The sequence below is a fragment of the Larus michahellis genome, chromosome 6 (assembly GCF_964199755.1).
Source record: "Larus michahellis chromosome 6, bLarMic1.1, whole genome shotgun sequence".
Lineage (NCBI taxonomy): Eukaryota > Metazoa > Chordata > Aves > Charadriiformes > Laridae > Larus > Larus michahellis.
Window position 1 is genome coordinate 21248415 of NC_133901.1, and position 14876 is coordinate 21263290.

General features: G+C 43.0%; 1 protein-coding gene across 2 annotated transcripts in view; it reads right to left on the reverse strand.

Annotated features, from left to right (window-relative positions):
• The window catches only part of EPHA4 (EPH receptor A4), a 107240-nt gene that overhangs the window by 67918 nt on the left and 24446 nt on the right, over positions 1–14876 (reverse strand). The gene's annotated exons all lie outside the window — the stretch shown is intronic.

The window sequence follows — 14876 nt, forward strand, 5'->3', positions numbered from 1 at the left end:
TCAGAATTTAAAAACTCATATCATAGCGGATGGGGTTCTAGTTACATTCTTTTTAATCACAGCTCCAACAAAATAGATATATTAAATTGTTTTTAACTAGTTTAAATAAGCTACTTTTTTTTCTGATTTGGGGGGTGGGGGCGGATCTTTAAAAAAATTACTCTTGCAAATTTAAAGTTGTTAAAAAATAATCCCCCAGTGCTTGCTCTTAAATGAATCTTTCCATCATAGTTTGGAAAAGGCTTGACATGCTTAATAATTCTTTAAAAAAAAAAAAAAAAAAAGAGCATAATGTCTTGCAAAGGCTTGGATAAAGAAACCATCCCAATCTCTCTGTTGACAAGTTCCTAAATCATTACAAATGCAGTGCATATCTTAAAAAAATGTCAGCAAGCTCCGCGTAGAGGCTTTGGTAGTGCCACGGAGGCAGCACTTTGCTCTTCACCCACCAGACGGCTAAGCAGGACTCTGAACAGGGGAGGGAAGAGACCCCGGAGCCCGGCGGGGCTGGTGGAGCTCTGAGCAGAAGATGGGATGGGGAAGGTCCAAGCGAGCCAGCCCTGAGCTGCCAGGGACCATGGCCAGAAGAAAGAGTTTCTACCTGCTGCCTCAGCCTCGGCTGAAGAGAAGAACTCGCAACTGAGAAAAATACTGATTTCTTTATTAGGAGCTAATAAAGAGAACAGGGTGAATAAACAAGCACAGAAACATGGGTTTGCTGAAGTAAATCTAGTTAAGTCAATGAACCTACATTAGAAGAAAATCTGACAAAGATGTTCTAAAGTGCTTATTTGCAGCAGCAAAGACCAGAGGGATGATGGCAGTCCTGTACAGGAGGCGGTACGGAAGAGGCACAGGAACGCGGGATTGCAGAGCCATCACCCTACAGATCGCTATGCTAAAGGCTGCGAGCTCCCAGAGAGGGCTGCAAGGAAAGGGCCCTCAACCAGGACAGGAACAGCCACTGGGCACACACCACGCTTCCGCTGCACCTCCCCTTCCCAAAAGGGACCAGCGCAGCACTGAGATCATTTATTATCACAGGCAAGCAAATAATATAGCTAAAAATACGCGGAGTTAGGTAAAATTTCAGAAGCTATGCATTTAATAGTTTCCTTTTTTTTTAAGCAGAAAAATGTATCAGCTACCTACTCTTAAAAATGTCAAAATTCCTTGAGATGCAATTTTGAATCGAATCACCCTCCACACACAACAGAAGATGGGAAACTGTTTAAGTCAATGATTGTAGCCAACTTTAATAAAAAACCCTAAAATAGTATTCTTGGTGAAATGAAGGACAAAGCAAATAATTTAAGAAATATTTCAGTGTCAGGCTTATAAATCTCAGTGGGAAAAGAAATTTGCGTTTAAAGACTTGAAAAAATACTTTGATAGTGTATTTCATGTCTTTCATCACTGGTTACTTTTTCAACAGCTCTTCCCTGTCTGGAAATATTTTAAGCTCATGTTTTAACCACACCCTCAGGAACAAAAAGTTACTTTTATTTTTCCCCTCTAATGTCGTTCTTATCCTTTAAGAGGATGGATTTTCTCTCTCAGATTGTAACAAAACCACATCTGCCACATAAGTAGGCAGCATCTTCTCAGCTCTCTTTTACTGTTATTACCATTTCTGAACAGATTTTTGTGTGTTAATTATAGAACTCAATTGTTTGGATAGTCTCTTTTGATGAGCTTTCTGCCCCGCACCATGAACCCCTCCGTTATTGTACAGCTGTTTTACTTCCAAATGCTCATCAGGGTTTTCTAATTGTCAAGCTGTCCCAGCGACTAGTTCTTTTGACCTAAAAGTCAAAGAAAGGGAGTCACCCTTGTCTCCCCGACATGAATACCGCAGGAGTCCCAGTGGCCCCCCTAATGCCTACGAGACAATGCCTTTCCAGATCATTGCCACTACAAGCATAATTGGGTTTGGGGTGAAATGAGAAGATTTTAAATAGGATGAATTAATGAGTTTCTTGTAAAATTAAGTCATTCTCCTGGTCCAATCTAATTACTCACTGTAATGCCCCTGAGGGTGATAAATAAAGATCCTTAGAAGCCGGGGGGGGGGAGCTTTCTCTTGAGCCTTTCTTAAAAGTCAAGTTGCAGAATTTGATGCAATGTACCAAATGCTGTTTCCAAATAACGTCGGATTCCTTTGATGTTCACATTGTAAGATCTGTGCCTCCTGTTAATAATGACTGTACGATTGCTACAAATTACAAGGAGTTCCCCATCTTTAACTCATATCTCTCATGAGAAAATCAGTATTTCTACACACTAAGCATATATTTCTGTTGCATGAATGACATGAGGAAACACAAACACGTTCCCGCTAGGGAAAGAGCCTAGACTGTTTGACTTCAGAGCACTCTTACTCCTTGATTGGGTACAAACCTGGGAAGTTCAAAACAGAAATAAAGAGATGACCTTGGAGCACAAATGTACTGTGACGTGAAATCCAAACTCTGTTTAAGCCACTGCAGGTACACCTGTAGGTACACACGTAGACCTACTGTGCAAAGCTGCAATATAAACTGAGTGTAGGAACTTTTCACAGTTAATCTGAACAACCTTAAAAAAAAAAAAAAATCTTTGGTTATTTTTTCCCCCACATAGCAACCTTAGCTACAAGTCCGCAGCTCGTGCTGTGGTTTGTGTTTTTTGTTTGTTTTTTTTTTAAAATGCACTGCGTTGTCCCTTTCCAGCCCACACTGAGCATGACTCTTGCAATGCCAAAGTCCACATCCTACAAGGGAGACCTTATCTGGGCTGGGTTTTTCCTAATGCAATAATTCTAAAGTGTTAGAAGACAGACACCGGGCACGTGGTCTCCAGCTGCACAGCATTGCAGAGGTGACTCTCTCAGCCACCTGCACCCACCCGAGCACCTACAGCAGCAACTGCAGGAGGACTTAGACACCAAACGATGGTGGCTCCGCTGTGGGTGACTGTTGCAGCCCTTTTGGCCATCAGGAAAAGCTCGGCTGCAGAGAGCAGGACGAGGAAGAGGAGGGCAGCATCCCAAGGCACTGGCTGTAGATGGTCACAGCGGTACTCAGAAACTTTCAGCAATCCAGTGGTGCACTGCCTGGTGTGCATCCATGGTGAGGTGATGATCACCTCTTTGACAGGTGGCCAGATATTTTATTTTTTTTTCCCCTCCTAGGAGACAAGAAATTCAACTGCCTACTTCGGTTTTGGGAGTTAAAAGAAGTGAGGAACAAGGAGCTAGAGAGATCTTTGGTGTAGAAATGAATCATGATCACCATCCAAGGACTCTTCTTGAATCCTCAGGAGGGAGAGGGAAGAGGCGCTCACTGCTAACATCAAAGCATCAATTGACACAGCCTGTCAAAGACATCAGGGAGCGGCCGTGCACTGACATCAGCCAAATCCCTCTGCAACCTCAGACACATCCTATCAGGTCCCATGGACTCATATTTGTCCACTTCACTTACGTGCCCCTTAACTCAGTCCTCTCCTGTTCCACACACTCTGCTGGACTGAGACGGCCAGGTGGCCAACCTTCCCAGTGAAAACCACGGCAAAAAAGCATTCAGTACCTTGGCCTTTTCCATGTCCTTGGTCACTAGGTCTCCTCCCCTGCTGAGCGGTCAGACTGTATTTTCGTCAGCCTTCCTTTTGGTGCCTGCAGAAGCAGGTGTCCTTGGTGTCCTCCAGCCAAGCTTTGGCTTTCCTAACTCTTCCCCTGCATCCTCAGGCAATGGCTAGATTATACGATCCTGGGCACTTCTCTTGTGTGTCTGAGCTGTGCCAGGGGCTCCCTGCCCATCCACCCTGGCCTTCTGCTACACCTGCTTTGTCTTCTGCAGCTGCAATGGGCTGTTCGTGTACTTTCAGCAGTTTGTCCCTTACAACCCACCAGGTCATGTGGGCTTCTTCACTGCCCTCCTGACAAGCAAATTCCTAAACATGCCCAAATCTGCTCTGCTGAAGTCCAGGGCTTTAGGTTTTTTTATATACATGAAGTTCAGTGAAATAAAACAGCAGAAATGAAAAAGTTGCTACCTCAGCAAAGGGCACCAGCACAACAGGACAGGACATCTGATACAGCAATCTGTTCAAGAGAGAGCTACAAGCACAAACAAAACCACCAGGTGCACGACACAAGAACCAGAATGGTGTATTAATGCCAGCCAAGGAGGTCTTGTTCATCACCCGGGTATCATTGTCTTGCTACAGCCTTCAGAGTCAATCGCCAGGCATTTTTACGGTGCAGCCCTGCACTTGGACACCACATACTGCAGGCACAGACCTGCGGCACCGCTGGCATCGCTACACTTCCAAATCCTCTCTGTAGGGACAGAGTTTGTATATGCGGAGTGCCACTCCTCAGCAGTATCAGTTCTCCTGGGTTTCACACAGACAAATGCTATGCTTGTCTTCTAGAGAAACTTGTCAAACTAACTTGTATCTCATACCAAAGAAACATAATTATGCTGATAATCCGATCACTTTAAAAGCTGAAACCTACTTTATCAGTCACCCTTTTCTAAGGAAACTAGACAGTCAAAAGCATAAAAAAAAATTAAATACATACAGAATTCGTATGTTAAATAAGTTCAATAGGCATATACATGGAAAAGCCCAAAAATGAAAAATTAGCTTTTATTCTTAAAAACTATTACGAATTATTCTGAGCTTTGCTACACAGCTGATAGACCACAACTACTAAAAAAAAAAACCTCTCAGAAATATACAAACTTGAAAGTCTCATATTTCTATGAATTACTAATAATAGCTTATATATGCAACGCCCATCTTTGCTGTAGTTGTGGTACTGGGGGGGAAACAGTTGGGGGTAAGTTTGACATTTTCCACATCATGATTGCTACTGATCTTTGGTAGTGCCCTGATCTTGCATTAGCATTGGCAGCACCGCCTGCATACGCTGCTTCCAGCCCCGTGCTAAGAGGATCGGCTGAAAAGCCTCATCAAGACATCATGAAAGGAAAAGCAGCCCCCGGATAGAATATTTGCTGCACTGGGTTTTTGTCTGAAATTAAAACAAAAGTTAGAAAGCTAAAAATTCAGGGTCTGGGTGAAACAATTCCTTACTGAAAAAAAAAAAAAACCAAACCTACACCAAAAACCCTTTCTCAGTGGGAAGTCAGCACTTTCCACAAGGAATGAAAATCCCAACCTGCTCTGCTCTCTACAGGAAGATATTTGCTAGGACCGGCAATCGCAGTGAAGCAGCCGGCGTTCCACCAGCGGGAAACGGAAAGGACTGTTTGTCCTTGCAATGTCTCCAGGAGGTGTCCCTTCCTTTCCAGGCAGCTGTAAGATCCAATTCAGCAGAGTATTAAAGCACGAATAACTTCACATTTAAGTGCTTTAATGAATAGGGATACACCGCTGAAGTGGTGACTCCGCACCTCAGCAGTTTGCATTTTTATTTTAGTTTTTTTAAATATTTAAACAATAAACAGATGCCCTAGTATGATAAAGACCCCTCTTCTCAGAAACAGCAATTGAGCGGCTGTATCCTTTCTTGCTGCAGAGACTACTAACATCGCTAGCACACGTGTGCAAGTGCTAAGAGGATATATAAAATATTACCAAGTCAAGTGTTCGGATGTTCTCCATTTCAGAGTGCTCAAGCTGTCACTGTGCTCCATCACAGACTTCAGCTAACTTTGAAAGTTTAATCATCTTTATACAAGCGGTGAGATTTAAGAGATGAGTCAGCTAATCAGTTTCAAATAATTACTCAATTAGAAAAACAAGTTGATGGTTTCCCGTGAACAGAAGCAGCACGAGGAGAATCACAAAACTACCTGATTTTTAAGCAAACCTAAGACGTTAAGGGGTTTAAGTAAAAAAAAAAACCAAAAAACCAAAACCAACCAACAAACATTGGAAATTGTGATTTTTATTCTTTAAGTGACTGAATTTTACAGAAAAATAAATAAATCACTACTTAAGTTTTACAATATACTCCAGTGAAAGCTGATTAATTGGCCTGAATCTCCACATTAACAAGCCCTAATCCTCTTGTCAGGAGACCTGCTTACAAGCTTCTCTCCCCAGTCGTGTAAAAGCACTGATGGGAACAGAGATCTGTATCTCAAAGCACTGTCCAGCCAACCTGGGATTATCTCTCATCTCCTAAATCTTAACAGCTCTGTAGAAAGGCAATTAAACTTCCAAAGTTAGATGAAGTCTGCGATAGAGCACAGTAGCAGCTTGAGCAGTTTGACATGGAAAGGCCTAATGCGTAGCCCCGACATTATTGCTTAAATTGTCCATTTGCTCCTGGCACAAGCATCAGCTGGCACCAGCTGAGGGTCTTGGACTTAGAAAAAGTGTTACTCATAAGGTATTAAAGAGCATCTAACATGTGATTTTCAGTTATTTTAAAAGCACTTGTATTTTATACACGGTAATGCAACATTGCAAGTTGGCCAAAATAATTAATATCTGTTAATGAATTGTCTGTTGTTAAGAATTTGTGGATTGATCCTGCACATAAATCCTTTAATGCTGCCTCCTTTATGCAAGTGGAATTTCACTCTGCAGCAGAACTCGGCATAGCTGTAATGTTTTCTGCTACTGTTTGAACTTGTATCGTGACTGTGATGGAGCCACCTCATGTCAGCAAACTAAAAACTACATGTTTTTCTCTGGGCTTTTTAATTCTTGGGTTAACTGTGAACAGCCCAGAACAGAGTTGAAGCTCATATCTCTGGAGCTATAGCAAGATGCCTTAATATGGTTTAATCATCACATCCTCTCTAAATGGCTATATGACACTGTTTAAAAAAAAAAAAAAAAAAAAAAAGCTAAGCTATTTTGGTCTCCCTGGAGAATTGCTTGACACAAAGGTTTTGGAAGATGCCTAAATATAGACAGTTCTGGTGAGATCCGGGTCTATGCAAGATAACAACTCTGCACTATTTTTGACCATTTAACAAAGATGCTGGGAACACAATGGCTTCAAACAAACACTGCTTCGGCTCTGCCCAGCACTACAGAAAATAGACGGAGGTGCTTCTGAGAGACTCCCATCAACATCACTGTAAAAAACTACCAATCCTCTACTAAGTAGTACATCAATCAAAATGGTGGCGTGCAAATCATGATCCATTAAGTACTTCACACTTGATTACCCATGACATTTTAGAGAGGGTCATACATTGATGAGTTGCTTCTTTCTTCTTTGCCCTTTGCTATTTGGGGTGCATGACCACTTTTAGTTCATTACCAATGCAAAGTTTAGCATGAAGCTTAATTTCAGCATGAGGAAAACAGCAGCTCAATTGTTTGTCCTTTTCTCCTTAAATTTGCTCAAGATGTATGTTTCTTTACTCTACACAAATCACACCTCCTGAGGTAAAGTGTCAGACATGGGGCACGGACAGGTGCACCTTTCTTTAAACGTGGCATTCACAACGAAAAACATTCTGAAAGCGGAAGACTCAAGCTACCCAGGACTTCTTCAGATACCTTTTTTCCCTGATTCTATCCCAGATGTGAAAATCAGGCTGAAGATTCGCTCCTTATTGGGCTAACTTACAAATCCCCAAACACGCAGGGAGACATCTGGAAGCCATCTTTCTACGTTTGTTCTCACTTACGGCCTGATGCCTCACAACGAGGTGTGATCTCCTGGCTACAGGCGAGACCAAGACAGTCACCCAGGTCTAAGTCCTGGCTCTGTCACAGAGGCTGAGGACAGCTTGCCTGACCTTTCTCTGGCATTCATAGACACGGTGTGTATCACAGTATTAAGAGGAAAAATCATTCATTTCCTTCCCAGCTGGTCTGGCCTCACCCTCTGCTCAGTAACTTCCCGGTCATCTCCCTGCGGCTCACGGGAGGTTCCCAGGCGTGGATAACCCTTTCTCACAGGAGTTAATGGCAAGAAGGAAGCAGGGAGCAGCGGAAGAGAAAGCAGGGCTGTTCCTTTGGGCCCCCTAATTTGAAGGGTGTAACTACACAGACACCCAGAACATAAACTTCCAATATCCCCGCCTCAGTTTATCCACTTACAAAGCGGCAATAAAATTCACAATAGATAAATCTAAAAGCTGTTGTGAGGTTTAATTAAGCAATAAGCGCATATAGAGCACTTGGAGATCTCCAGATAACAAGGCGCCCGTACAAGAGAGGGGGTGATTACTTAAAGAAACAAAATCTCATGGCAACAACCTGGCATACTCAGGAGGGAATATCCAGGGCTGTCTCAACTCCCCTTTTATAGCCTCGGTAGAGGAAGCTTGCAGAGATTGTTTACCTGCTCCTTTGCATCACAGGCATTGGCAGGATGCTCGAGAGGATGCAGAGAAATGCCCGCATGGGCTGAGCACTCCGAGCTGTGAAATACAGTCCCTATTTAAAAATCAAAGAGCTGGGAATCTGCTCCTGTCAACAAGCCTTTCAATACAGAAGAATAATTTAGCAAGAATAGATGAAATCTCCCACCTCAGGGTGATCTGGGTGGCTGTGAGGAGAAACGCGTTTTGGCAGTTCCCACATTCTTTTGTCAAACTTCTGTTGTCTGGGAAAGAGTGGAGTGCCAGAAGCCCTTGCAGGTGAATACCTTGGCTGTTTCAAGCTCACTTGATTCAGAGCAATAGCATGTTTATCTAGATGTTTGGAAAGTTATTAATGAGATCAGCAAATCCTTTCCATGTATAAATTATAAATCACCTTCAGCAATGCCATGTAAATTACCAAGTCAAGTGAGAACATGCTTATTTATCTGTGACAGTCTTTTATCACCAACAAATAAAAGCAAGAGAGGGAATTATCTGGGGAGAAGCGTATTGCTCATAGCACTGAAGCACAATCTGTTAGGTCATGAACGGAAACACCGGTGCAGCACAACCCCTGTTGAGTTGTGTATCACGACATCCTGATGGAGATGCCAGCAGTGGAACCGCACCAATCTAGAAGGAGTAAGTAGGAAAGCAGCACACTTGCTGTCCAGGCTGCGCTGTTGACCCTGCTCAGGTGCACTCAGAATGGGTTTCCACCACGCTGGTGCATCAGCGCTTGCTCTGCAGAGAGCAGAGGCTCCCCTATGCCTGCACCCAGTGCCTCTTCTCATCATCACACCTCCCTGCAGAGCAAAGGAAAGGCACTGGATGTACAGAGGCTGTGTTTGGGGGACCTGTTTTAGCAGCCCCAGCAAGCAAGAGGTTCAGAAGAAGAATAGCCACAGAGATATCAGTTTTATGAGCAGCCGCTGTGAGATCTGGATAAGAAGAATTACAATTTGAGCCGGACTTAGTTTTTAAATCCTCTCCTCTCCTTAATTCACAAGACACATCATGCACTAATTCCTTTTAGCTGATGTGTGGTATCTTTATATCACAGTTTTGCACATCCATCTTCAAGGTCCAGATAACCCACAGTTTACAACACAGCTGCTGCTTGAGGAGTACAGGATTTGGCCCAGTTGTGCAATGGGCGTATCGCCTGGTAAAATTTGAAAGTAGGTTTGTTTATGGAGGCCGCCATTTGATGAATGCTTTAAGCCAAGCTTTTCTTCAAGAGTTCTGCAGAAAGTTTCCCTTCATATGAGAAGGTACATTAAAAAAAATACGAAATTAAATAAAATCCTGGGGAAAAAAAACTGCAGAAACTGATGAACAAAAATAGTTGCGATAGGTCTCTTGTCCTGCAGCTTAGCGTTTGCCACTCCAAGACGCGTCAGGGAGGTCCTCAGTGGCAACACCAGTGTGCTAGTGGAAATGATGAATTAGGAGAGGGGTGGCAATGGCCCTCTGACTTGCTCCAGATGAAGCATCTAGAGTACGAATCCATCTATACTGGACCAAAACCACACTGGCTGAAAGCTTACACAGCGGAGGTGCCTATTGCTCCCATGGGAGATGGAGTGCACACTCTGGGCATTGCAGGAAGCACACAAACCAAGGCATGATAACGCAATTTCAAGACAAGACTAGTCCCAGCATGAGGAACAAGTCTACAGCTGACCCAATCGCTACAGCAAATTAAGACTTTTCAGGTGGCTGGGTTAATGCTATCTTGAGCTGATGAACAAATGACAGGTTTCTTCCCTCTCTCATGCAGATCACTGGAGGCCAGTCCCGTCCCCAGCAGGGGCAGCTGATGAGCCGTCCCCACTGGGGCTCTGCCACATCACCCTGAGCCTCCTGCGCTCCTGGACACCAGAGCGGGTACCCAGAGGGCACAGCCCATGGGCTGGGATACAGGTCGGGACCAGCCCAGCCTGCAGAGCCTTCACCCCAGCTATGGTGACGCACAAGAAGAAAAGCTTCCTTTCAAATTCCTGCTGGATGTCGCACAGCTGCTAATTAGGAGAAAGTGACAAAACAAACACAATTTTCCTTCTAATCTGGAAAAGCATCCGTCTCTGACAAAACTATTGGCAAATAAACCTAACAATAGCATCCCATTTTGGCTCTGAGGCCCTCATGGCTGACATGATAGAGATATTTATTCAAGTATCTACATGATACGTAAATTAGTGCAAGATAATAAACAAATAAATTAATTGTGGTAACCATGGAGCTATTTAGAAATGGCCAAAAGCACCACTGACTTCAGTCCAGGCCACAAAAATTTACTCTAGCAAAGAAATCTGGCAGCGAGTCTCACCGAGGCTTCACACGCTCCGGAGCTGGCGTGTGACTCATGTCCTCCCCAATCACCCCACGGTCTTCCTGATACGATAAGTTATCAGTTCATAGTTCTTATGAGCGCTGCTTTTATCTGCTCTCACTAAACCATATCAAGACCTAATTTTGCCTCAACAATTAACAAGAATGCTATCAGTAGCATCCCAATTGCATCTAAGATAGCTTAGGAGAGTGAGGTTTTAAAATATTGTCAACAAGATGATCTTACACCAGTTAAACAAATACACTTGGGTATGCAAGACCATTTATTTTCAGCACATATCTTTCACTTTTCAAGAGATCCCAAATTCACACAGAGTAACCTCCACTTTCAAATTTCAGCCAAACAGACCTGAGGCAGAAACGTTCCCCTTTTGGTGGTGCTCCTGTGGCTGTCAAGTTCCATACAGTAAGGCACCATGCAGTTACAGATGGATGATCCTCAAGAAGAGCCCCAGCAGCCATCGATGGCCACCAGAAACTTCTCCCCTGCACCTGCCCCACAGAAGGGTTACTTGCACTCTGCCTTTGACCACCAAAACCAAGTTCACTGTGAATTTGATAGGTTGCCCCAGCCATAATTCCTTCAAGGACCACTGTTTACTTGAATTTTCAAGCACTGCATCGCTCTATTACCAAAATCTTTATTAACCAATCAAAAAAACAAAGGAGAACCTGTTCTTTCGAAAACTAGTGCTTGGGCCAGCATATTAGTTTTCCATGTTCTTGCAATTAGTTAACACACTTTCTTGCCCACATTCATTCATCAAGAAATATATACTCAAATAAACAAATCCAGGATCTTCTACCTGAACCAAAACGCGAAATTTGTACATAATCAAAACTTGAGGTAGTTAAGCAGCACAGAGTAGGAGGAAAAGCGCTGGCTGCAACGAATTAGTTATGGCACTTCTGATGTGTCAAGTTTATTTTCTAGACCTATGTTTCCTTTGTGATGGTGCAGTCGAACAGCAGCCACCAATGGGTCAGTAAATTTGCACTGTGCCAGGCAGAGCCCAGAATACATGACATCAGCAACCAGCTGGGAGAAGAGGAGAGGTGGATAATTTGCTATATTTTATTCTTATACATTTGCTTACATTTTCTGAATGTGCCACTTAACAGAGATATCTTTATAGGTTGCACCCAACTCATCATGGGATGTAAGCAATCTTTTCAAAGACTCATATGAATCACCTTTGTAAACATTAAGTGGGTTTTGACATTGCAAATGCTTAGTGACTTTATTCTGAAATACACAAACAGACCTGTGCCTCTGCACAATAATTTTAGGGCTTCAGAAGAAGGTGGAGTTTGAATATTTAACTAAAGGAGAGCAAATTCTAGGCTGAAATTAGATGTCCGCTACCTACGTTGCCTTGAAACAACAAGGAAAGGAAGAAAGTCATTCCCACATGGGAACGGTTACACTGGACTCATCCACGGCCTTAAAAACTAGCTCACCAAGACTCCTGGCTGAAGGCCTCCTGAGTCCATGGAGGTGAAACAGGAGCCTCCTGGCCCAGGCTGTGCGTGGCACCGGGCTGTGGCCACAGCATGCCCCGGCAAGAGGCCACAGGCTGGGAGTCCTGGCCAGGCTCCATCCCTGCTCCGCACAGGACCATCGGACAGGAACCGAAGAAGCCAGGTCCAGAGGACAGAGCAGCTGTCCTGGTATATTAAAAAGTTTCCCAGAACTGCTGTTACGGAACAGCCTCGGCATCCACATACTTTAATAGTTAGCTGAACACTTGCAGAGCTGCCACTGACTCATAAACCAACTGCACTCGAAATTCTGCAACTGGGGATTAAACGCACCGCTTCAGAGCTCGTCCACCTTGTTACCCGCACAGAGCCCAAGACAAAAAGCATTTGCAATTCAAAGCGCTCACCGATTCAAGGTCAGAGTTTTCCAGTTTCAAGAATTCGTCATATGTGCAAAGTCTAAAGCACTGATACCAACAGATTGATTTTTTAGCATCTACCGCAAGAAAGCAAAGATGAAGGCAATCATTATTTCAGCTTCTTGAGGGGGACTTCCCTGTCAGTGTGTGTTAGCGACTTGTTAAACAAAATGTTTTGCAGTAAATCACATGGAAATGTGAACTCAGCAAATGCCAGAGGCAATGACAGGCGGATATAAATGACAATTAGAAAGGTGTGTCCGGATGCTTGAGGTATGAGCCATGATAAAGTGCTTGTGAAATTTCACCTGCCCGGATTGGGACAGAGGTTGTGGCCTTCAGGAAAAAAAAAAATAAAAAAAAAAATCAGATGTGCTAAGTAAAAAGAAAACTATATGTCTGAACAGCCATCCAAATATTCCAGCCTCAGCAGGGAATAAAACCTACAGATTGTGGGAGTTAGTCTGAATCAGACCTCATTAAATGGTCACAGGAAGGTTGGAGACAGTGCAAGCCAATGGTTACTGCAAGCAACTCTTCAGCCGGTGAGAAGACTGAATTCTTTTCACATAATCATTCATTTGCACTCCCGGGCTTCTAAAATGGATTTAGCAGATCTCTGTTCACCTTCTCTGAGCTGCTTTTGACGTTTTGGAAAATATATAGAACTGATAACAATCCTTGCAAATTTTGAGAAAGAAAAGCAGACAGACATATACTTTAGCTGATTAAATGTTTAACATTAACAACATCCATTACCCTCACACCAGCAGCTAGAGATGACTAACAAAGAAGAACATCAAATCGCATTACTGCATTCAGCAAACCTTCAGAAAATGCTACTTTTCACAGTCAAAAATAGCATACCTTACCAGCCCAGATTTCATCAGCCCATTCTGTCAGCAATAAAAGCTGTTTTCTAGGCCACGGCATTTTCCATTAATGCAATCTGATTTGCCACTGCATTTTTAGAAAGCTAAGGTGAATGTGTGATACTGAGAGAGGGCAGTCGGTAATCCAGAAATGAAAGTCTAAAACTCCTCATGTAGGGCAAGGTCAAAGAACAGCTGCCTACGGAAAACCCCACGCAGAGGGACTTGCATACCACATTCTAGCTGTGTATTCCCAGGAGTATTATACTAAGGATATTTTAAATAAACGGTAACATACTTCGCAACAAATGATTTAAAAATGTGGAGATAATGTCTTCTCATATGGCTTTATTACTGCTTGCACTTATAAATACGTCACCTGGGTAGTTTTATCTCACACATTAGTTGATCTTTAAGAAGTTTTGATTATTGCTCACATTGTTCTGAACGTTATATCTGCTCCTAGTAACAGAGAAGAAAACAAACCAAAACAAAACATAATGGTATTTTTGAAGCTACAATGTGATAGTTACCTATGATAAAATCCTGCCTGCATGTTTCTAAGAACTGTGGTACTATACAGAAGTAGTGACGAAAGAGCTGGTGGCGGTTTTTGATAGAGACGACTATCATTCATAAGCTACCGGCAAACTAAACAAAAACTAATAAGCTCCATAAAACAATTAAAATCCAAAGTGTAAAGTGGATGTAATGACTCAACAGCCTGATCACTACTCTCATAAAACCAGCCTAGTAATACACGGTCTGAGCCTCCTCGTACTGACATCAACATAAATTTAAGTAGCAAACTGAAGTTCTCATCATTAGTGGAGTTTCACTGATAGAAAAGTTGTAAGGCAGGAGAAACAGACCCAAGGGCTGTGCACTGAGAAGACTCACATGAAAGCAGATTTGTGCACCACACTAAATCTGAGCGTGGTTATGTTGGGTGTCACTTTATGGGCCAGAGGCCAGCTATCAGCAGTTTACTGCATGGTCTGCACAGTATGTGTTGTTTTATCAAAATCTCACTCTCTAAAGACAATTAAGCAGGCACTGTCACTCTCGTCTAAGAGTAAAGCACATCCTTTCTGGCAATGAAAAAAGCCTGGAATGATAGCCTAAATATTCTCCAGTGGGTTTGAAGAAAAAAACAACCAAACAACCCACCCCACGCCCAAAAGTGCAGAAGGGAAAGAACAGCTTGTAAACTCCCAGTTTCTGCATTTTAAACCTGTCTCATTACTGGGAGGACAGCCCTGCTCCCTCCATCCCCCCCTTCTGCATTGACAATAGTAATACTGCTTACAACTTGTGAGTGATTCAGACTTAGAAGATCATTCTCATTCTAGGCTTGTACCCAGCTGAAAAGTTTCAAAGATGTTGTAAGACTCAATACAATAAAACAACTGTCCTCCCAGAATCGGTCTCCCAGATAACAAGGAAGGCTTTTTTAGTGT